This window comes from Astatotilapia calliptera, chromosome 3 (genome assembly GCF_964374335.1).
Source record: "Astatotilapia calliptera chromosome 3, fAstCal68.1, whole genome shotgun sequence".
NCBI lineage: Eukaryota > Metazoa > Chordata > Actinopteri > Cichliformes > Cichlidae > Astatotilapia > Astatotilapia calliptera.
Window position 1 is genome coordinate 23523086 of NC_137424.1, and position 20482 is coordinate 23543567.

Consider the following 20482-nt stretch of genomic DNA (forward strand, 5'->3'; position numbering starts at 1 on the left):
GTTTGGTGAAAATGGCCTCGGCCAGAAGCGCAGGGCCTGGTGTGATGTGAGTGGCCTGAGCCAGAAGCCACAGGCACTGGTGTGGTGTAAGTGGCCTCAGCCAGCAGCCACAGGCCCTGGTGTGGTGTAAGTGGCCTCAGCCAGAGCCACAGGCCCTGGTGTGGTGTAAGTGGCCTGAGCAAGAGCCAAAGACCCTGGTGTGGTGTAATTGGCCTCAATAGCAACTAATGCCCTGGTGTGGTGTAGGTGGCCTCAGCCAGCAGCCACAGGCCCTGGTGTGGTGTAAGTGGCCTCAATAGCAACTAATGCCCTGGTGTGGTGTAAGTGGCCTCAGCCAGCAGCCACAGGCCCTGGTGTGGTGTAAGTGGCCTGAGCAAGAGCCACAGACCCTGGTGTGGTGTAATTGGCCTCAATAGCAACTAAGACCCTGGTGTGGTGTAGGTGGCCTCAGCCAGCAGCCACAGGCCCTGGTGTGGTGTAAGTGGCCTCAGCCAGCAGCCACAGGCCCTGGTGTGGTGTAAGTGGCCTCAGCCAGCAGCCACAGGCCCTGATGTGGTGTAAGTGGCCCCAGCCGGTCACTCAGGCCCTGGTGTGGTGTAGGTGGCATCAGCTAGCAGCACAAGACATTGGAAAACAGCCAAAAGGAATGTCGTTAATGTGCCCTCATTAATGGGCAGCTGCTTTTGGTCTTTTAATACACCCCTTCTCTGGATCAAAAGCGGTTCAATGACATGAAAATGAAAGGCTTACAGCACCAGGTATTCCCAGGCAGTCTCCCATCCAAGTACTAACCAAGCCCAGCCCTGCTTAGCTTCCAAGATCAGACGAGGTCGGGCGTGCTCAGGGTGGTATGGCCGTAAGCTGCTGGCCCCAGCACAATGTCTCAATTTATGGATTCAACTGATTAGGTGGCAAGTACCTGAAGTTACGAAGACAATCCTTTAACCATACCTGCATGTTTGCATAATACCCTAACCCAAAGGCTCAGTTTAGCATTTATCTAACAGCACAGGCCCTGGATTGTTGAAGATGGCCTCAGGAACCAGCACAGGGCCTGGTGTGTTGTACATGGCCACAGCTAGCAGCACAGGGCCTGGTTTGGTGAAGATGGCCTCGGCCAGAAGCGCAGGGCCTGGTGTGATGTGAGTGGCCTGAGCAAGAGCCACAGGCCCTGGTGTGGTGTAAGTGGCCTCAGCCAGAAGCCACAGGCACTGGTGTGGTGTAAGTGGCCTCAGCAAGCAGCCACAGGCCCTGGTGTGGTTTAAGTGGCCTCAGCCAGCAGCCACAGGCCCTGGTGTGGTGTAAGTGGCCTCAGCCAGAGCCACAGGCCCTGGTGTGGTGTAAGTGGCCTCAGCCAGTGCCACAGGCCCTGGTGTGGTGTAAGTGGCCTCAGCCAGTGCCACAGGCCCTGGTGTGGTGTAAGTGGCCTGAGCAAGAGCCACAGACCCTGGTGTGGTGTAACTGGCCTCAATAGCAACTAATGCCCTGGTGAGGTGTAGGTGGCCTCAGCCAGCAGCCACAGGCCCTGGTGTGGTGTAAGTGGCCTCAGCCAGTGCCACAGGCCCTGGTGTGGTGTAAGGGGCCTCAATAGCAACTAATGCCCTGGTGTGGTGTAAGTGGCCTCAGCCAGCAGCCACAGGCACTGGTGTGGTGTAAGTGGCCTCAGCCAGCAGCCACAGGCCCTGGTGTGGTGTAAGTGGCCTCAGCCAGCAGCCACAGGCCCTGGTGTGGTGTAAGTGGCCTGAGCCAGAAGCCACAGGCACTGGTGTGGTGTAAGTGGCCTCAGCCAGAAGCCACAGGCACTGGTGTGGTGTAAGTGCCCTCAGCCAGCAGCCACAGGCCCTGGTGTGGTGTAAGTGACCTCAGCCAGCAGCCACAGGCCCTGGTGTGGTGTAAGTGGCCTCAGCCAGCAGCCACAGGCCCTGGTGTGGTGTAAGTGGCCTCAGCCAGTGCCACAGGCCCTGGTGTGGTGTAAGTGGCCTGAGCAAGAGTCACAGACCCTGGTGTGGTGTAATTGGCCTCAATAGCAACTAATGCCCTGGTGTGGTGTAGGTGGCCTCAGCCAGCAGCCACAGGCCCTGGTGTGGTGTAAGTGGCCTCAGCCAGTGCCACAGGCCCTGGTGTGGTGTAAGGGGCCTCAATAGCAACTAATGCCCTGGTGTGGTGTAAGTGGCCTCAGCCAGCAGCCACAGGCCCTGGTGTGGTGTAAGTGGCCTCAGCCAGCAGCCACAGGCCCTGGTGTGGTGTAAGTGGCCTCAGCCAGCAGCCACAGGCCCTGGTGTGGTGTAAGTGGCCTCAGCCAGTGCCACAGGCCCTGGTGTGGTGTAAGTGGCCTCAGCCAGTGCCACAGACCCTGGTGTGGTGTAATTGGCCTCAATAGCAACTAATGCCCTGGTGTGGTGTAGGTGGCCTCAGCCAGCAGCCACAGGCCCTGGTGTGGTGTAAGTGGCCTCAATAGCAACTAATGCCCTGGTGTGGTGTAAGTGGCCTCAGCCAGCAGCCACAGGCCCTGGTGTGGTGTAAGTGGCCTCAGCCACTGCCACAGGCCCTGGTGTGGTGTAAGTGGCCTCAATAGCAACTAAGGCCCTGGTGTGGTGTAAGTGGCCTCAGCCAGTGCCACAGGCCCTGGTGTGGTGTAAGTGGCCTCAGCCAGCAGCCACAGGCCCTGGTGTGGTGTAAGTGGCCTCAGCCAGTGCCACAGGCCCTGGTGTGGTGTAAGTGGCCTCAGCCAGAGCCACAGGCCCTGGTGTGGTGTAAGTGGCCTCAGCCAGTGCCACAGGCCCTGGTGTGGTGTAAGTGGCCTGAGCAAGAGCCACAGACCCTGGTGTGGTGTAATTGGCCTCAATAGCAACTAATGCCCTGGTGTGGTGTAGGTGGCCTCAGCCAGCAGCCACAGGCCCTGGTGTGGTGTAAGTGGCCTCAATAGCAACTAATGCCCTGGTGTGGTGTAAGTGGCCTCAGCCAGCAGCCACAGGCCCTGGTGTGGTGTAAGTGGCCTCAGCCAGCAGCCACAGGCCCTGGTGTGGTGTAAGTGGCCTCAGCCAGCAGCCACAGGCCCTGATGTGGTGTAAGTGGCCCCAGCCGGTCACTCAGGCCCTGGTGTGGTGTAGGTGGCATCAGCTAGCAGCACAAGACATTGGAAAACAGCCAAAAGCAATGTCCTTAATGTGCCCTCATTAATGGGCAGCTGCTTTTGGTCTTTTAATACACCCCTTCTCTGGATCAAAAGCGGTTCAATGACATGAAAATGAAAGGCTTACAGCACCAGGTATTCCCAGGTAGTCTCCCATCCAAGTACTAACCAAGCCCAGCCCTGCTTAGCTTCCGAGATCAGACGAGGTCGGGCGTGCTCAGGGTGGTATGGCCGTAAGCTGCTGGCCCCAGCACAATGTCTCAATTTATGGATTCAACTGATTAGGTGGCAAGTACCTGAAGTTACGAAGACAATCCTTTAACCATACCTGCATGTTTGCATAATACCCTAACCCAAAGGCTCAGTTTAGCATTTATCTAACAGCACAGGCCCTGGTGTGTTGTACATGGCCACAGCTAGCAGCACAGGGCCTGGTTTGGTGAAGATGGCCTCGGCCAGAAGCGCAGGGCCTGGTGTGATGTGAGTGGCCTGAGCAAGAGCCACAGGCCCTGGTGTGGTGTAAGTGGCCTCAGCCAGCAGCCACAGGCCCTGGTGTGGTGTAAGTGGCCTCAGCCAGCAGCCACAGGCCCTGGTGTGGTGTAAATGGCCTCAGCCAGCAGCCACAGGCCCTGGTGTGGTGTAAGTGGCCTCAGCCAGAGCCACAGGCCCTGGTGTGGTGTAAGTGGCCTCAGCCAGTGCCACAGGCCCTGGTGTGGTGTAGGTGGCCTGAGCAAGAGCCACAGACCCTGGTGTGGTGTAATTGGCCTCAATAGCAACTAATGCCCTGGTGAGGTGTAAGTGGCCTCAGCCAGCAGCCACAGGCCCTGGTGTGGTGTAAGTGGCCTCAGCCAGTGCCACAGGCCCTGGTGTGGTGTAAGGGGCCTCAATAGCAACTAATGCCCTGGTGTGGTGTAAGTGGCCTCAGCCAGCAGCCACAGGCACTGGTGTGGTGTAAGTGGCCTCAGCCAGCAGCCACAGGCCCTGGTGTGGTGTAAGTGGCCTCAGCCAGCAGCCACAGGCCCTGGTGTGGTGTAAGTGGCCTGAGCCAGCTGCCACAGGCCCTGGTGTGGTGTAAGTGGCCTCAGCCAGAAGCCACAGGCACTGGTGTGGTGTAAGTGCCCTCAGCCAGCAGCCACAGGCCCTGGTGTGGTGTAAGTGACCTCAGCCAGCAGCCACAGGCCCTGGTGTGGTGTAAGTGGCCTCAGCCAGCAGCCACAGGCCCTGATGTGGTGTAAGTGGCCCCAGCCGGTCACTCAGGCCCTGGTGTGGTGTAGGTGGCATCAGCTAGCAGCACAAGACATTGGAAAACAGCCAACAGCAATGTCGTTAATGTGCCCTCATTAATGGGCAGCTGCTTTTGGTCTTTTAATACACCCCTTCTCTGGATCAAAAGCGGTTCAATGACATGAAAATGAAAGGCTTACAGCACCAGGTATTCCCAGGCAGTCTCCCATCCAAGTACTAACCAAGCCCAGCCCTGCTTAGCTTCCGAGATCAGACGAGGTCGGGCGTGCTCAGGGTGGTATGGCCGTAAGCTGCTGGCCCCAGCACAATGTCTAAATTTATGGATTCAACTGATTAGGTGGCAAGTACCTGAAGTTACGAAGACAATCCTTTAACCATACCTGCATGTTTGCATAATACCCTAACCCAAAGGCTCAGTTTAGCATTTATCTAACAGCACAGGCCCTGGATTGTTGAAGATGGCCTCAGGAACCAGCACAGGGCCTGGTGTGTTGTACATGGCCACAGCTAGCAGCACAGGGCCTGGTTTGGTGAAGATGGCCTCGGCCAGAAGCGCAGGGCCTGGTGTGATGTGAGTGGCCTGAGCAAGAGCCACAGGCCCTGGTGTGGTGTAAGTGGCCTCAGCCAGAAGCCACAGGCACTGGTGTGGTGTAAGTGGCCTCAGCCAGCAGCCACAGGCCCTGGTGTGGTGTAAGTGGCCTCAGCCAGCAGCCACAGGCCCTGGTGTGGTGTAAGTGGCCTCAGCCAGCAGCCACAGGCCCTGGTGTGGTGTAAGTGGCCTCAGCCAGTGCCACAGGCCCTGGTGTGGTGTAAGTGGCCTGAGCAAGAGCCACAGACCCTGGTGTGGTGTAATTGGCCTCAATAGCAACTAATGCCCTGGTGTGGTGTAAGTGGCCTCAGCCAGCAGCCACAGGCCCTGGTGTGGTGTAAGTGGCCTCAGCCAGCAGCCACAGGCCCTGGTGTGGTGTAAGGGGCCTCAATAGCAACTAATGCCCTGGTGTGCTGTAAGTGGCATCAGCCAGCAGCCACAGGCACTGGTGTGGTGTAAGTGCCCTCAGCCAGCAGCCACAGGCCCTGGTGTGGTGTAAGTGCCCTCAGCCAGCAGCCACAGGCCCTGGTGTGGTGTAAGTGGCCTCAGCCAGTGCCACAGGCCCTGGTGTGGTGTAAGTGGCCTGAGCAAGAGCCACAGACCCTGGTGTGGTGTAATTGGCCTCAATAGCAACTAAGACCCTGGTGTGGTGTAGGTGGCCTCAGCCAGCAGCCACAGGCCCTGGTGTGGTGTAAGTGGCCTCAGCCAGCAGCCACAGGCCCTGGTGTGGTGTAAGTGGCCTCAGCCAGCAGCCACAGGCCCTGATGTGGTGTAAGTGGCCCCAGCCGGTCACTCAGGCCCTGGTGTGGTGTAGGTGGCATCAGCTAGCAGCACAAGACATTGGAAAACAGCCAAAAGGAATGTCGTTAATGTGCCCTCATTAATGGGCAGCTGCTTTTGGTCTTTTAATACACCCCTTCTCTGGATCAAAAGCGGTTCAATGACATGAAAATGAAAGGCTTACAGCACCAGGTATTCCCAGGCAGTCTCCCATCCAAGTACTAACCAAGCCCAGCCCTGCTTAGCTTCCAAGATCAGACGAGGTCGGGCGTGCTCAGGGTGGTATGGCCGTAAGCTGCTGGCCCCAGCACAATGTCTCAATTTATGGATTCAACTGATTAGGTGGCAAGTACCTGAAGTTACGAAGACAATCCTTTAACCATACCTGCATGTTTGCATAATACCCTAACCCAAAGGCTCAGTTTAGCATTTATCTAACAGCACAGGCCCTGGATTGTTGAAGATGGCCTCAGGAACCAGCACAGGGCCTGGTGTGTTGTACATGGCCACAGCTAGCAGCACAGGGCCTGGTTTGGTGAAGATGGCCTCGGCCAGAAGCGCAGGGCCTGGTGTGATGTGAGTGGCCTGAGCAAGAGCCACAGGCCCTGGTGTGGTGTAAGTGGCCTCAGCCAGAAGCCACAGGCACTGGTGTGGTGTAAGTGGCCTCAGCAAGCAGCCACAGGCCCTGGTGTGGTTTAAGTGGCCTCAGCCAGCAGCCACAGGCCCTGGTGTGGTGTAAGTGGCCTCAGCCAGAGCCACAGGCCCTGGTGTGGTGTAAGTGGCCTCAGCCAGTGCCACAGGCCCTGGTGTGGTGTAAGTGGCCTCAGCCAGTGCCACAGGCCCTGGTGTGGTGTAAGTGGCCTGAGCAAGAGCCACAGACCCTGGTGTGGTGTAACTGGCCTCAATAGCAACTAATGCCCTGGTGAGGTGTAGGTGGCCTCAGCCAGCAGCCACAGGCCCTGGTGTGGTGTAAGTGGCCTCAGCCAGTGCCACAGGCCCTGGTGTGGTGTAAGGGGCCTCAATAGCAACTAATGCCCTGGTGTGGTGTAAGTGGCCTCAGCCAGCAGCCACAGGCACTGGTGTGGTGTAAGTGGCCTCAGCCAGCAGCCACAGGCCCTGGTGTGGTGTAAGTGGCCTCAGCCAGCAGCCACAGGCCCTGGTGTGGTGTAAGTGGCCTGAGCCAGAAGCCACAGGCACTGGTGTGGTGTAAGTGGCCTCAGCCAGAAGCCACAGGCACTGGTGTGGTGTAAGTGCCCTCAGCCAGCAGCCACAGGCCCTGGTGTGGTGTAAGTGACCTCAGCCAGCAGCCACAGGCCCTGGTGTGGTGTAAGTGGCCTCAGCCAGCAGCCACAGGCCCTGGTGTGGTGTAAGTGGCCTCAGCCAGTGCCACAGGCCCTGGTGTGGTGTAAGTGGCCTGAGCAAGAGTCACAGACCCTGGTGTGGTGTAATTGGCCTCAATAGCAACTAATGCCCTGGTGTGGTGTAGGTGGCCTCAGCCAGCAGCCACAGGCCCTGGTGTGGTGTAAGTGGCCTCAGCCAGTGCCACAGGCCCTGGTGTGGTGTAAGGGGCCTCAATAGCAACTAATGCCCTGGTGTGGTGTAAGTGGCCTCAGCCAGCAGCCACAGGCCCTGGTGTGGTGTAAGTGGCCTCAGCCAGCAGCCACAGGCCCTGGTGTGGTGTAAGTGGCCTCAGCCAGCAGCCACAGGCCCTGGTGTGGTGTAAGTGGCCTCAGCCAGTGCCACAGGCCCTGGTGTGGTGTAAGTGGCCTCAGCCAGTGCCACAGACCCTGGTGTGGTGTAATTGGCCTCAATAGCAACTAATGCCCTGGTGTGGTGTAGGTGGCCTCAGCCAGCAGCCACAGGCCCTGGTGTGGTGTAAGTGGCCTCAATAGCAACTAATGCCCTGGTGTGGTGTAAGTGGCCTCAGCCAGCAGCCACAGGCCCTGGTGTGGTGTAAGTGGCCTCAGCCACTGCCACAGGCCCTGGTGTGGTGTAAGTGGCCTCAATAGCAACTAAGGCCCTGGTGTGGTGTAAGTGGCCTCAGCCAGTGCCACAGGCCCTGGTGTGGTGTAAGTGGCCTCAGCCAGCAGCCACAGGCCCTGGTGTGGTGTAAGTGGCCTCAGCCAGTGCCACAGGCCCTGGTGTGGTGTAAGTGGCCTCAGCCAGAGCCACAGGCCCTGGTGTGGTGTAAGTGGCCTCAGCCAGTGCCACAGGCCCTGGTGTGGTGTAAGTGGCCTGAGCAAGAGCCACAGACCCTGGTGTGGTGTAATTGGCCTCAATAGCAACTAATGCCCTGGTGTGGTGTAGGTGGCCTCAGCCAGCAGCCACAGGCCCTGGTGTGGTGTAAGTGGCCTCAATAGCAACTAATGCCCTGGTGTGGTGTAAGTGGCCTCAGCCAGCAGCCACAGGCCCTGGTGTGGTGTAAGTGGCCTCAGCCAGCAGCCACAGGCCCTGGTGTGGTGTAAGTGGCCTCAGCCAGCAGCCACAGGCCCTGATGTGGTGTAAGTGGCCCCAGCCGGTCACTCAGGCCCTGGTGTGGTGTAGGTGGCATCAGCTAGCAGCACAAGACATTGGAAAACAGCCAAAAGCAATGTCCTTAATGTGCCCTCATTAATGGGCAGCTGCTTTTGGTCTTTTAATACACCCCTTCTCTGGATCAAAAGCGGTTCAATGACATGAAAATGAAAGGCTTACAGCACCAGGTATTCCCAGGTAGTCTCCCATCCAAGTACTAACCAAGCCCAGCCCTGCTTAGCTTCCGAGATCAGACGAGGTCGGGCGTGCTCAGGGTGGTATGGCCGTAAGCTGCTGGCCCCAGCACAATGTCTCAATTTATGGATTCAACTGATTAGGTGGCAAGTACCTGAAGTTACGAAGACAATCCTTTAACCATACCTGCATGTTTGCATAATACCCTAACCCAAAGGCTCAGTTTAGCATTTATCTAACAGCACAGGCCCTGGTGTGTTGTACATGGCCACAGCTAGCAGCACAGGGCCTGGTTTGGTGAAGATGGCCTCGGCCAGAAGCGCAGGGCCTGGTGTGATGTGAGTGGCCTGAGCAAGAGCCACAGGCCCTGGTGTGGTGTAAGTGGCCTCAGCCAGCAGCCACAGGCCCTGGTGTGGTGTAAGTGGCCTCAGCCAGCAGCCACAGGCCCTGGTGTGGTGTAAATGGCCTCAGCCAGCAGCCACAGGCCCTGGTGTGGTGTAAGTGGCCTCAGCCAGAGCCACAGGCCCTGGTGTGGTGTAAGTGGCCTCAGCCAGTGCCACAGGCCCTGGTGTGGTGTAGGTGGCCTGAGCAAGAGCCACAGACCCTGGTGTGGTGTAATTGGCCTCAATAGCAACTAATGCCCTGGTGAGGTGTAAGTGGCCTCAGCCAGCAGCCACAGGCCCTGGTGTGGTGTAAGTGGCCTCAGCCAGTGCCACAGGCCCTGGTGTGGTGTAAGGGGCCTCAATAGCAACTAATGCCCTGGTGTGGTGTAAGTGGCCTCAGCCAGCAGCCACAGGCACTGGTGTGGTGTAAGTGGCCTCAGCCAGCAGCCACAGGCCCTGGTGTGGTGTAAGTGGCCTCAGCCAGCAGCCACAGGCCCTGGTGTGGTGTAAGTGGCCTGAGCCAGCTGCCACAGGCCCTGGTGTGGTGTAAGTGGCCTCAGCCAGAAGCCACAGGCACTGGTGTGGTGTAAGTGCCCTCAGCCAGCAGCCACAGGCCCTGGTGTGGTGTAAGTGACCTCAGCCAGCAGCCACAGGCCCTGGTGTGGTGTAAGTGGCCTCAGCCAGCAGCCACAGGCCCTGGTGTGGTGTAAGTGGCCTCAGCCAGTGCCAAAGGCCCTGGTGTGGTGTAAGTGGCCTCAGCCAGTGCCAAAGGCCCTGGTGTGGTGTAAGTGGCCTGAGCAAGAGTCACAGACCCTGGTGTGGTGTAATTGGCCTCAATAGCAACTAATGCCCTGGTGTGGTGTAGGTGGCCTCAGCCAGCAGCCACAGGCCCTGGTGTGGTGTAAGTGGCCTCAGCCAGTGCCACAGGCCCTGGTGTGGTGTAAGGGGCCTCAATAGCAACTAATGCCCTGGTGTGGTGTAAGTGGCCTCAGCCAGCAGCCACAGGCACTGGTGTGGTGTAAGTGCCCTCAGCCAGCAGCCACAGGCCCTGGTGTGGTGTAAGTGGCCTCAGCCAGCAGCCACAGGCCCTGGTGTGGTGTAAGTGGCCTCAGCCAGTGCCACAGGCCCTGGTGTGGTGTAAGTGGCCTGAGCAAGAGCCACAGACCCTGGTGTGGTGTAACTGGCCTCAATAGCAACTAATGCCCTGGTGAGGTGTAGGTGGCCTCAGCCAGCAGCCACAGGCCCTGGTGTGGTGTAAGTGGCCTCAGCCAGTGCCACAGGCCCTGGTGTGGTGTAAGGGGCCTCAATAGCAACTAATGCCCTGGTGTGGTGTAAGTGGCCTCAGCCAGCAGCCACAGGCACTGGTGTGGTGTAAGTGGCCTCAGCCAGCAGCCACAGGCCCTGGTGTGGTGTAAGTGGCCTCAGCCAGCAGCCACAGGCCCTGGTGTGGTGTAAGTGGCCTGAGCCAGAAGCCACAGGCACTGGTGTGGTGTAAGTGGCCTCAGCCAGAAGCCACAGGCACTGGTGTGGTGTAAGTGCCCTCAGCCAGCAGCCACAGGCCCTGGTGTGGTGTAAGTGACCTCAGCCAGCAGCCACAGGCCCTGGTGTGGTGTAAGTGGCCTCAGCCAGCAGCCACAGGCCCTGGTGTGGTGTAAGTGGCCTCAGCCAGTGCCACAGGCCCTGGTGTGGTGTAAGTGGCCTGAGCAAGAGTCACAGACCCTGGTGTGGTGTAATTGGCCTCAATAGCAACTAATGCCCTGGTGTGGTGTAGGTGGCCTCAGCCAGCAGCCACAGGCCCTGGTGTGGTGTAAGTGGCCTCAGCCAGTGCCACAGGCCCTGGTGTGGTGTAAGGGGCCTCAATAGCAACTAATGCCCTGGTGTGGTGTAAGTGGCCTCAGCCAGCAGCCACAGGCCCTGGTGTGGTGTAAGTGGCCTCAGCCAGCAGCCACAGGCCCTGGTGTGGTGTAAGTGGCCTCAGCCAGCAGCCACAGGCCCTGGTGTGGTGTAAGTGGCCTCAGCCAGTGCCACAGGCCCTGGTGTGGTGTAAGTGGCCTCAGCCAGTGCCACAGACCCTGGTGTGGTGTAATTGGCCTCAATAGCAACTAATGCCCTGGTGTGGTGTAGGTGGCCTCAGCCAGCAGCCACAGGCCCTGGTGTGGTGTAAGTGGCCTCAATAGCAACTAATGCCCTGGTGTGGTGTAAGTGGCCTCAGCCAGCAGCCACAGGCCCTGGTGTGGTGTAAGTGGCCTCAGCCACTGCCACAGGCCCTGGTGTGGTGTAAGTGGCCTCAATAGCAACTAAGGCCCTGGTGTGGTGTAAGTGGCCTCAGCCAGTGCCACAGGCCCTGGTGTGGTGTAAGTGGCCTCAGCCAGCAGCCACAGGCCCTGGTGTGGTGTAAGTGGCCTCAGCCAGTGCCACAGGCCCTGGTGTGGTGTAAGTGGCCTCAGCCAGAGCCACAGGCCCTGGTGTGGTGTAAGTGGCCTCAGCCAGTGCCACAGGCCCTGGTGTGGTGTAAGTGGCCTGAGCAAGAGCCACAGACCCTGGTGTGGTGTAATTGGCCTCAATAGCAACTAATGCCCTGGTGTGGTGTAGGTGGCCTCAGCCAGCAGCCACAGGCCCTGGTGTGGTGTAAGTGGCCTCAATAGCAACTAATGCCCTGGTGTGGTGTAAGTGGCCTCAGCCAGCAGCCACAGGCCCTGGTGTGGTGTAAGTGGCCTCAGCCAGCAGCCACAGGCCCTGGTGTGGTGTAAGTGGCCTCAGCCAGCAGCCACAGGCCCTGATGTGGTGTAAGTGGCCCCAGCCGGTCACTCAGGCCCTGGTGTGGTGTAGGTGGCATCAGCTAGCAGCACAAGACATTGGAAAACAGCCAAAAGCAATGTCCTTAATGTGCCCTCATTAATGGGCAGCTGCTTTTGGTCTTTTAATACACCCCTTCTCTGGATCAAAAGCGGTTCAATGACATGAAAATGAAAGGCTTACAGCACCAGGTATTCCCAGGTAGTCTCCCATCCAAGTACTAACCAAGCCCAGCCCTGCTTAGCTTCCGAGATCAGACGAGGTCGGGCGTGCTCAGGGTGGTATGGCCGTAAGCTGCTGGCCCCAGCACAATGTCTCAATTTATGGATTCAACTGATTAGGTGGCAAGTACCTGAAGTTACGAAGACAATCCTTTAACCATACCTGCATGTTTGCATAATACCCTAACCCAAAGGCTCAGTTTAGCATTTATCTAACAGCACAGGCCCTGGTGTGTTGTACATGGCCACAGCTAGCAGCACAGGGCCTGGTTTGGTGAAGATGGCCTCGGCCAGAAGCGCAGGGCCTGGTGTGATGTGAGTGGCCTGAGCAAGAGCCACAGGCCCTGGTGTGGTGTAAGTGGCCTCAGCCAGCAGCCACAGGCCCTGGTGTGGTGTAAGTGGCCTCAGCCAGCAGCCACAGGCCCTGGTGTGGTGTAAATGGCCTCAGCCAGCAGCCACAGGCCCTGGTGTGGTGTAAGTGGCCTCAGCCAGAGCCACAGGCCCTGGTGTGGTGTAAGTGGCCTCAGCCAGTGCCACAGGCCCTGGTGTGGTGTAGGTGGCCTGAGCAAGAGCCACAGACCCTGGTGTGGTGTAATTGGCCTCAATAGCAACTAATGCCCTGGTGAGGTGTAAGTGGCCTCAGCCAGCAGCCACAGGCCCTGGTGTGGTGTAAGTGGCCTCAGCCAGTGCCACAGGCCCTGGTGTGGTGTAAGGGGCCTCAATAGCAACTAATGCCCTGGTGTGGTGTAAGTGGCCTCAGCCAGCAGCCACAGGCACTGGTGTGGTGTAAGTGGCCTCAGCCAGCAGCCACAGGCCCTGGTGTGGTGTAAGTGGCCTCAGCCAGCAGCCACAGGCCCTGGTGTGGTGTAAGTGGCCTGAGCCAGCTGCCACAGGCCCTGGTGTGGTGTAAGTGGCCTCAGCCAGAAGCCACAGGCACTGGTGTGGTGTAAGTGCCCTCAGCCAGCAGCCACAGGCCCTGGTGTGGTGTAAGTGACCTCAGCCAGCAGCCACAGGCCCTGGTGTGGTGTAAGTGGCCTCAGCCAGCAGCCACAGGCCCTGATGTGGTGTAAGTGGCCCCAGCCGGTCACTCAGGCCCTGGTGTGGTGTAGGTGGCATCAGCTAGCAGCACAAGACATTGGAAAACAGCCAACAGCAATGTCGTTAATGTGCCCTCATTAATGGGCAGCTGCTTTTGGTCTTTTAATACACCCCTTCTCTGGATCAAAAGCGGTTCAATGACATGAAAATGAAAGGCTTACAGCACCAGGTATTCCCAGGCAGTCTCCCATCCAAGTACTAACCAAGCCCAGCCCTGCTTAGCTTCCGAGATCAGACGAGGTCGGGCGTGCTCAGGGTGGTATGGCCGTAAGCTGCTGGCCCCAGCACAATGTCTAAATTTATGGATTCAACTGATTAGGTGGCAAGTACCTGAAGTTACGAAGACAATCCTTTAACCATACCTGCATGTTTGCATAATACCCTAACCCAAAGGCTCAGTTTAGCATTTATCTAACAGCACAGGCCCTGGATTGTTGAAGATGGCCTCAGGAACCAGCACAGGGCCTGGTGTGTTGTACATGGCCACAGCTAGCAGCACAGGGCCTGGTTTGGTGAAGATGGCCTCGGCCAGAAGCGCAGGGCCTGGTGTGATGTGAGTGGCCTGAGCAAGAGCCACAGGCCCTGGTGTGGTGTAAGTGGCCTCAGCCAGAAGCCACAGGCACTGGTGTGGTGTAAGTGGCCTCAGCCAGCAGCCACAGGCCCTGGTGTGGTGTAAGTGGCCTCAGCCAGCAGCCACAGGCCCTGGTGTGGTGTAAGTGGCCTCAGCCAGCAGCCACAGGCCCTGGTGTGGTGTAAGTGGCCTCAGCCAGTGCCACAGGCCCTGGTGTGGTGTAAGTGGCCTGAGCAAGAGCCACAGACCCTGGTGTGGTGTAATTGGCCTCAATAGCAACTAATGCCCTGGTGTGGTGTAAGTGGCCTCAGCCAGCAGCCACAGGCCCTGGTGTGGTGTAAGTGGCCTCAGCCAGCAGCCACAGGCCCTGGTGTGGTGTAAGGGGCCTCAATAGCAACTAATGCCCTGGTGTGCTGTAAGTGGCATCAGCCAGCAGCCACAGGCACTGGTGTGGTGTAAGTGCCCTCAGCCAGCAGCCACAGGCCCTGGTGTGGTGTAAGTGCCCTCAGCCAGCAGCCACAGGCCCTGGTGTGGTGTAAGTGGCCTCAGCCAGTGCCACAGGCCCTGGTGTGGTGTAAGTGGCCTGAGCAAGAGCCACAGACCCTGGTGTGGTGTAATTGGCCTCAATAGCAACTAAGACCCTGGTGTGGTGTAGGTGGCCTCAGCCAGCAGCCACAGGCCCTGGTGTGGTGTAAGTGGCCTCAGCCAGCAGCCACAGGCCCTGGTGTGGTGTAAGTGGCCTCAGCCAGCAGCCACAGGCCCTGATGTGGTGTAAGTGGCCCCAGCCGGTCACTCAGGCCCTGGTGTGGTGTAGGTGGCATCAGCTAGCAGCACAAGACATTGGAAAACAGCCAAAAGGAATGTCGTTAATGTGCCCTCATTAATGGGCAGCTGCTTTTGGTCTTTTAATACACCCCTTCTCTGGATCAAAAGCGGTTCAATGACATGAAAATGAAAGGCTTACAGCACCAGGTATTCCCAGGCAGTCTCCCATCCAAGTACTAACCAAGCCCAGCCCTGCTTAGCTTCCAAGATCAGACGAGGTCGGGCGTGCTCAGGGTGGTATGGCCGTAAGCTGCTGGCCCCAGCACAATGTCTCAATTTATGGATTCAACTGATTAGGTGGCAAGTACCTGAAGTTACGAAGACAATCCTTTAACCATACCTGCATGTTTGCATAATACCCTAACCCAAAGGCTCAGTTTAGCATTTATCTAACAGCACAGGCCCTGGATTGTTGAAGATGGCCTCAGGAACCAGCACAGGGCCTGGTGTGTTGTACATGGCCACAGCTAGCAGCACAGGGCCTGGTTTGGTGAAGATGGCCTCGGCCAGAAGCGCAGGGCCTGGTGTGATGTGAGTGGCCTGAGCAAGAGCCACAGGCCCTGGTGTGGTGTAAGTGGCCTCAGCCAGAAGCCACAGGCACTGGTGTGGTGTAAGTGGCCTCAGCAAGCAGCCACAGGCCCTGGTGTGGTTTAAGTGGCCTCAGCCAGCAGCCACAGGCCCTGGTGTGGTGTAAGTGGCCTCAGCCAGAGCCACAGGCCCTGGTGTGGTGTAAGTGGCCTCAGCCAGTGCCACAGGCCCTGGTGTGGTGTAAGTGGCCTCAGCCAGTGCCACAGGCCCTGGTGTGGTGTAAGTGGCCTGAGCAAGAGCCACAGACCCTGGTGTGGTGTAACTGGCCTCAATAGCAACTAATGCCCTGGTGAGGTGTAGGTGGCCTCAGCCAGCAGCCACAGGCCCTGGTGTGGTGTAAGTGGCCTCAGCCAGTGCCACAGGCCCTGGTGTGGTGTAAGGGGCCTCAATAGCAACTAATGCCCTGGTGTGGTGTAAGTGGCCTCAGCCAGCAGCCACAGGCACTGGTGTGGTGTAAGTGGCCTCAGCCAGCAGCCACAGGCCCTGGTGTGGTGTAAGTGGCCTCAGCCAGCAGCCACAGGCCCTGGTGTGGTGTAAGTGGCCTGAGCCAGAAGCCACAGGCACTGGTGTGGTGTAAGTGGCCTCAGCCAGAAGCCACAGGCACTGGTGTGGTGTAAGTGCCCTCAGCCAGCAGCCACAGGCCCTGGTGTGGTGTAAGTGACCTCAGCCAGCAGCCACAGGCCCTGGTGTGGTGTAAGTGGCCTCAGCCAGCAGCCACAGGCCCTGGTGTGGTGTAAGTGGCCTCAGCCAGTGCCACAGGCCCTGGTGTGGTGTAAGTGGCCTGAGCAAGAGTCACAGACCCTGGTGTGGTGTAATTGGCCTCAATAGCAACTAATGCCCTGGTGTGGTGTAGGTGGCCTCAGCCAGCAGCCACAGGCCCTGGTGTGGTGTAAGTGGCCTCAGCCAGTGCCACAGGCCCTGGTGTGGTGTAAGGGGCCTCAATAGCAACTAATGCCCTGGTGTGGTGTAAGTGGCCTCAGCCAGCAGCCACAGGCCCTGGTGTGGTGTAAGTGGCCTCAGCCAGCAGCCACAGGCCCTGGTGTGGTGTAAGTGGCCTCAGCCAGCAGCCACAGGCCCTGGTGTGGTGTAAGTGGCCTCAGCCAGTGCCACAGGCCCTGGTGTGGTGTAAGTGGCCTCAGCCAGTGCCACAGACCCTGGTGTGGTGTAATTGGCCTCAATAGCAACTAATGCCCTGGTGTGGTGTAGGTGGCCTCAGCCAGCAGCCACAGGCCCTGGTGTGGTGTAAGTGGCCTCAATAGCAACTAATGCCCTGGTGTGGTGTAAGTGGCCTCAGCCAGCAGCCACAGGCCCTGGTGTGGTGTAAGTGGCCTCAGCCACTGCCACAGGCCCTGGTGTGGTGTAAGTGGCCTCAATAGCAACTAAGGCCCTGGTGTGGTGTAAGTGGCCTCAGCCAGTGCCACAGGCCCTGGTGTGGTGTAAGTGGCCTCAGCCAGCAGCCACAGGCCCTGGTGTGGTGTAAGTGGCCTCAGCCAGTGCCACAGGCCCTGGTGTGGTGTAAGTGGCCTCAGCCAGAGCCACAGGCCCTGGTGTGGTGTAAGTGGCCTCAGCCAGTGCCACAGGCCCTGGTGTGGTGTAAGTGGCCTGAGCAAGAGCCACAGACCCTGGTGTGGTGTAATTGGCCTCAATAGCAACTAATGCCCTGGTGTGGTGTAGGTGGCCTCAGCCAGCAGCCACAGGCCCTGGTGTGGTGTAAGTGGCCTCAATAGCAACTAATGCCCTGGTGTGGTGTAAGTGGCCTCAGCCAGCAGCCACAGGCCCTGGTGTGGTGTAAGTGGCCTCAGCCAGCAGCCACAGGCCCTGGTGTGGTGTAAGTGGCCTCAGCCAGCAGCCACAGGCCCTGATGTGGTGTAAGTGGCCCCAGCCGGTCACTCAGGCCCTGGTGTGGTGTAGGTGGCATCAGCTAGCAGCACAAGACATTGGAAAACAGCCAAAAGCAATGTCCTTAATGTGCCCTCATTAATGGGCAGCTGCTTTTGGTCTTTTAATACACCCCTTCTCTGGATCAAAAGCGGTTCAATGACATGAAAATGAAAGGCTTACAGCACCAGGTATTCCCAGGTAGTCTCCCATCCAAGTACTAACCAAGCCCAGCCCTGCTTAGCTTCCGAGATCAGACGAGGTCGGGCGTGCTCAGGGTGGTATGGCCGTAAGCTGCTGGCCCCAGCACAATGTCTCAATTTATGGATTCAACTGATTAGGTGGCAAGTACCTGAAGTTACGAAGACAATCCTTTAACCATACCTGCATGTTTGCATAATACCCTAACCCAAAGGCTCAGTTTAGCATTTATCTAACAGCACAGGCCCTGGTGTGTTGTACATGGCCACAGCTAGCAGCACAGGGCCTGGTTTGGTGAAGATGGCCTCGGCCAGAAGCGCAGGGCCTGGTGTGATGTGAGTGGCCTGAGCAAGAGCCACAGGCCCTGGTGTGGTGTAAGTGGCCTCAGCCAGCAGCCACAGGCCCTGGTGTGGTGTAAGTGGCCTCAGCCAGCAGCCACAGGCCCTGGTGTGGTGTAAATGGCCTCAGCCAGCAGCCACAGGCCCTGGTGTGGTGTAAGTGGCCTCAGCCAGAGCCACAGGCCCTGGTGTGGTGTAAGTGGCCTCAGCCAGTGCCACAGGCCCTGGTGTGGTGTAGGTGGCCTGAGCAAGAGCCACAGACCCTGGTGTGGTGTAATTGGCCTCAATAGCAACTAATGCCCTGGTGAGGTGTAAGTGGCCTCAGCCAGCAGCCACAGGCCCTGGTGTGGTGTAAGTGGCCTCAGCCAGTGCCACAGGCCCTGGTGTGGTGTAAGGGGCCTCAATAGCAACTAATGCCCTGGTGTGGTGTAAGTGGCCTCAGCCAGCAGCCACAGGCACTGGTGTGGTGTAAGTGGCCTCAGCCAGCAGCCACAGGCCCTGGTGTGGTGTAAGTGGCCTCAGCCAGCAGCCACAGGCCCTGGTGTGGTGTAAGTGGCCTGAGCCAGCTGCCACAGGCCCTGGTGTGGTGTAAGTGGCCTCAGCCAGAAGCCACAGGCACTGGTGTGGTGTAAGTGCCCTCAGCCAGCAGCCACAGGCCCTGGTGTGGTGTAAGTGACCTCAGCCAGCAGCCACAGGCCCTGGTGTGGTGTAAGTGGCCTCAGCCAGCAGCCACAGGCCCTGGTGTGGTGTAAGTGGCCTCAGCCAGTGCCAAAGGCCCTGGTGTGGTGTAAGTGGCCTCAGCCAGTGCCAAAGGCCCTGGTGTGGTGTAAGTGGCCTGAGCAAGAGTCACAGACCCTGGTGTGGTGTAATTGGCCTCAATAGCAACTAATGCCCTGGTGTGGTGTAGGTGGCCTCAGCCAGCAGCCACAGGCCCTGGTGTGGTGTAAGTGGCCTCAGCCAGTGCCACAGGCCCTGGTGTGGTGTAAGGGGCCTCAATAGCAACTAATGCCCTGGTGTGGTGTAAGTGGCCTCAGCCAGCAGCCACAGGCACTGGTGTGGTGTAAGTGCCCTCAGCCAGCAGCCACAGGCCCTGGTGTGGTGTAAGTGGCCTCAGCCAGCAGCCACAGGCCCTGGTGTGGTGTAAGTGGCCTCAGCCAGAAGCCACAGGCACTGGTGTGGTGTAAGTGCCCTCAGCCAGCAGCCACAGGCACTGGTGTGGTGTAAGTGACCTCAGCCAGCAGCCACAGGCCCTGGTGTGGTGTAAGTGGCCTCAGCCAGCAGCCACAGGCCCTGGTGTGGTGTAAGTGGCCTCAGCCAGAAGCCACAGGCACTGGTGTGGTGTAAGTGCCCTCAGCCAGCAGCCACAGGCACTGGTGTGGTGTAAGTGACCTCAGCCAGCAGCCAAAGGCCCTGGTGTGGTGTAAGTGGCCTCAGCCAGCAGCCACAGGCCCTGGTGTGGTGTAAGTGGCCTCAGCCAGTGCCACAGGCCCTAGTGTGGTGTAAGTGGCCTGAGCAAGAGTCACAGACCCTGGTGTGGTGTAATTGGCCTCAATAGCAACTAATGCCCTGGTGTGGTGTAGGTGGCCTCAGCCAGCAGCCACAGGCCCTGGTGTGGTGTAAGTGGCCTCAGCCAGTGCCACAGGCCCTGATGTGGTGTAAGTGGCCTGAGCAAGAGCCACAGACCCTGGTGTGGTGTAATTGGCCTCAATAGCAACTAATGCCCTGATGTGGTGTAAGTGGCCTCAGCCAGCAGCCACAGGCCCTGGTGTGGTGTAAGTGGCCTCAGCCAGCAGCCACAGGCCCTGATGTGGTGTAAGTGGCCCCAGCCGGTCACTCAGGCCCTGGTGTGGTGTAGGTGGCATCAGCTAGCAGCACAAGACATTGGAAAACAGCCAAAAGCAATGTCGTTAATGTGCCCTCATTAATGGGCAGCTGCTTTTGGTCTTTTAATACACCCCTTCTCTGGATCAAAAGCGGTTCAATGACATGAAAAAGAAAGGCTTACAGCACCAGGTATTCCCAGGCAGTCTCCCATCCAAGTACTAAACAAGCCCAGCCCTGCTTAGCTTCCGAGATCAGACGAGGTCGGGCATGCTCAGGGTTGTATGGCCGTAAGCTGCTGGCCCCAGCACAATGTCTCAATTTATGGATTCAACTGATTAGGTGGCAAGTACCTGAAGTTACGAAGACAATCCTTTAACCATACCTGCATGTTTGCATAATACCCTAACCCAAAGGCTCAGTTTAGCATTTATCTAACAGCACAGGCCCTGGATTGTTGAAGATGGCCTCAGGAACCAGCACAGGGCCTGGTGTGTTGTACATGGCCACAGCTAGCAGCACAGGGCCTGGTTTGGTGAAGATGGCCTCGGCCAGAAGCGCAGGGCCTGGTGTGATGTGAGTGGCCTGAGCAAGAGCCACAGGCCCTGGTGTGGTGTAAGTGGCCTCAGCCAGAAGCCACAGGCACTGGTGTGGTGTAAGTGGCCTCAGCCAGCAGCCACAGTCCCTGGTGTGGTGTAAGTGGCCTCAGCCAGCAGCCACAGGCTCTGGTGTGGTGTAAGTGGCCTCAGCCAGCAGCCACAGGCCCTGGTGTGGTGTAAGTGGCCTCAGCCAGCAGCCACAGGCCCTGGTGTGGTGTAAGTGGCCTCAGCCAGTGCCACAGGCCCTGGTGTGGTGTAAGGGGCCTCAATAGCAACTAATGCCCTGGTGTGGTGTAAGTGGCCTCAGCCAGCAGCCACAGGCACTGGTGTGGTGTAAGTGCCCTCAGCCAGCAGCCACAGGCCCTGGTGTGGTGTAAGTGGCCTGAGCAAGAGCCACAGGCCCTGGTGTGGTGTAAGTGGCCTCAGCCAGAAGCCACAGGCACTGGTGTGGTGTAAGTGCCCTCAGCCAGCAGCCACAGGCACTGGTGTGGTGTAAGTGACCTCAGCCAGCAGCCACAGGCCCTGGTGTGGTGTAAGTGGCCTCAGCCAGCAGCCACAGGCCCTGGTGTGGTGTAAGTGGCCTCAGCCAGAAGCCACAGGCACTGGTGTGGTGTAAGTGCCCTCAGCCAGCAGCCACAGGCACTGGTGTGGTGTAAGTGACCTCAGCCAGCAGCCACAGGCCCTGGTGTGGTGTAAGTGGCCTCAGC

General features: G+C 58.5%; 9 non-coding genes and 1 pseudogene across 9 annotated transcripts; all 10 read right to left on the reverse strand.

Moving 5' to 3' along the window:
• Nucleotides 1–743: 743 nt before the first annotated feature.
• On the reverse strand, nt 744–862 carry LOC145426956 (5S ribosomal RNA). Its single transcript, XR_013907678.1, has one exon. It is a non-coding gene; the product is annotated as a 5S ribosomal RNA (ribosomal RNA).
• A 2391-nt stretch (nt 863–3253) lies between these two features.
• Nucleotides 3254–3372, reverse strand: LOC145427698 (5S ribosomal RNA). The gene has a single exon (XR_013908240.1). It is a non-coding gene; the product is annotated as a 5S ribosomal RNA (ribosomal RNA).
• Nucleotides 3373–4550: 1178 nt separating this feature from the next.
• LOC145426465 (5S ribosomal RNA) lies at nt 4551–4669 on the reverse strand. Its single transcript, XR_013907175.1, has one exon. It is a non-coding gene; the product is annotated as a 5S ribosomal RNA (ribosomal RNA).
• Nucleotides 4670–5924: 1255 nt separating this feature from the next.
• Nucleotides 5925–6043, reverse strand: LOC145426958 (5S ribosomal RNA). Its single transcript, XR_013907680.1, has one exon. It is a non-coding gene; the product is annotated as a 5S ribosomal RNA (ribosomal RNA).
• Nucleotides 6044–8434: 2391 nt separating this feature from the next.
• Nucleotides 8435–8553, reverse strand: LOC145427699 (5S ribosomal RNA). The gene has a single exon (XR_013908241.1). It is a non-coding gene; the product is annotated as a 5S ribosomal RNA (ribosomal RNA).
• Nucleotides 8554–11811: 3258 nt separating this feature from the next.
• Nucleotides 11812–11930, reverse strand: LOC145427700 (5S ribosomal RNA). Its single transcript, XR_013908242.1, has one exon. It is a non-coding gene; the product is annotated as a 5S ribosomal RNA (ribosomal RNA).
• Nucleotides 11931–13108: 1178 nt separating this feature from the next.
• On the reverse strand, nt 13109–13227 carry LOC145426466 (5S ribosomal RNA). The gene has a single exon (XR_013907176.1). It is a non-coding gene; the product is annotated as a 5S ribosomal RNA (ribosomal RNA).
• Nucleotides 13228–14482: 1255 nt separating this feature from the next.
• Nucleotides 14483–14601, reverse strand: LOC145426959 (5S ribosomal RNA). Its single transcript, XR_013907681.1, has one exon. It is a non-coding gene; the product is annotated as a 5S ribosomal RNA (ribosomal RNA).
• Nucleotides 14602–16992: 2391 nt separating this feature from the next.
• Nucleotides 16993–17111, reverse strand: LOC145427702 (5S ribosomal RNA). The gene has a single exon (XR_013908244.1). It is a non-coding gene; the product is annotated as a 5S ribosomal RNA (ribosomal RNA).
• A 2242-nt stretch (nt 17112–19353) lies between these two features.
• LOC145427351 (5S ribosomal RNA) lies at nt 19354–19472 on the reverse strand (annotated as a pseudogene).
• Between the last annotated feature and the right edge of the window lie 1010 nt (nt 19473–20482).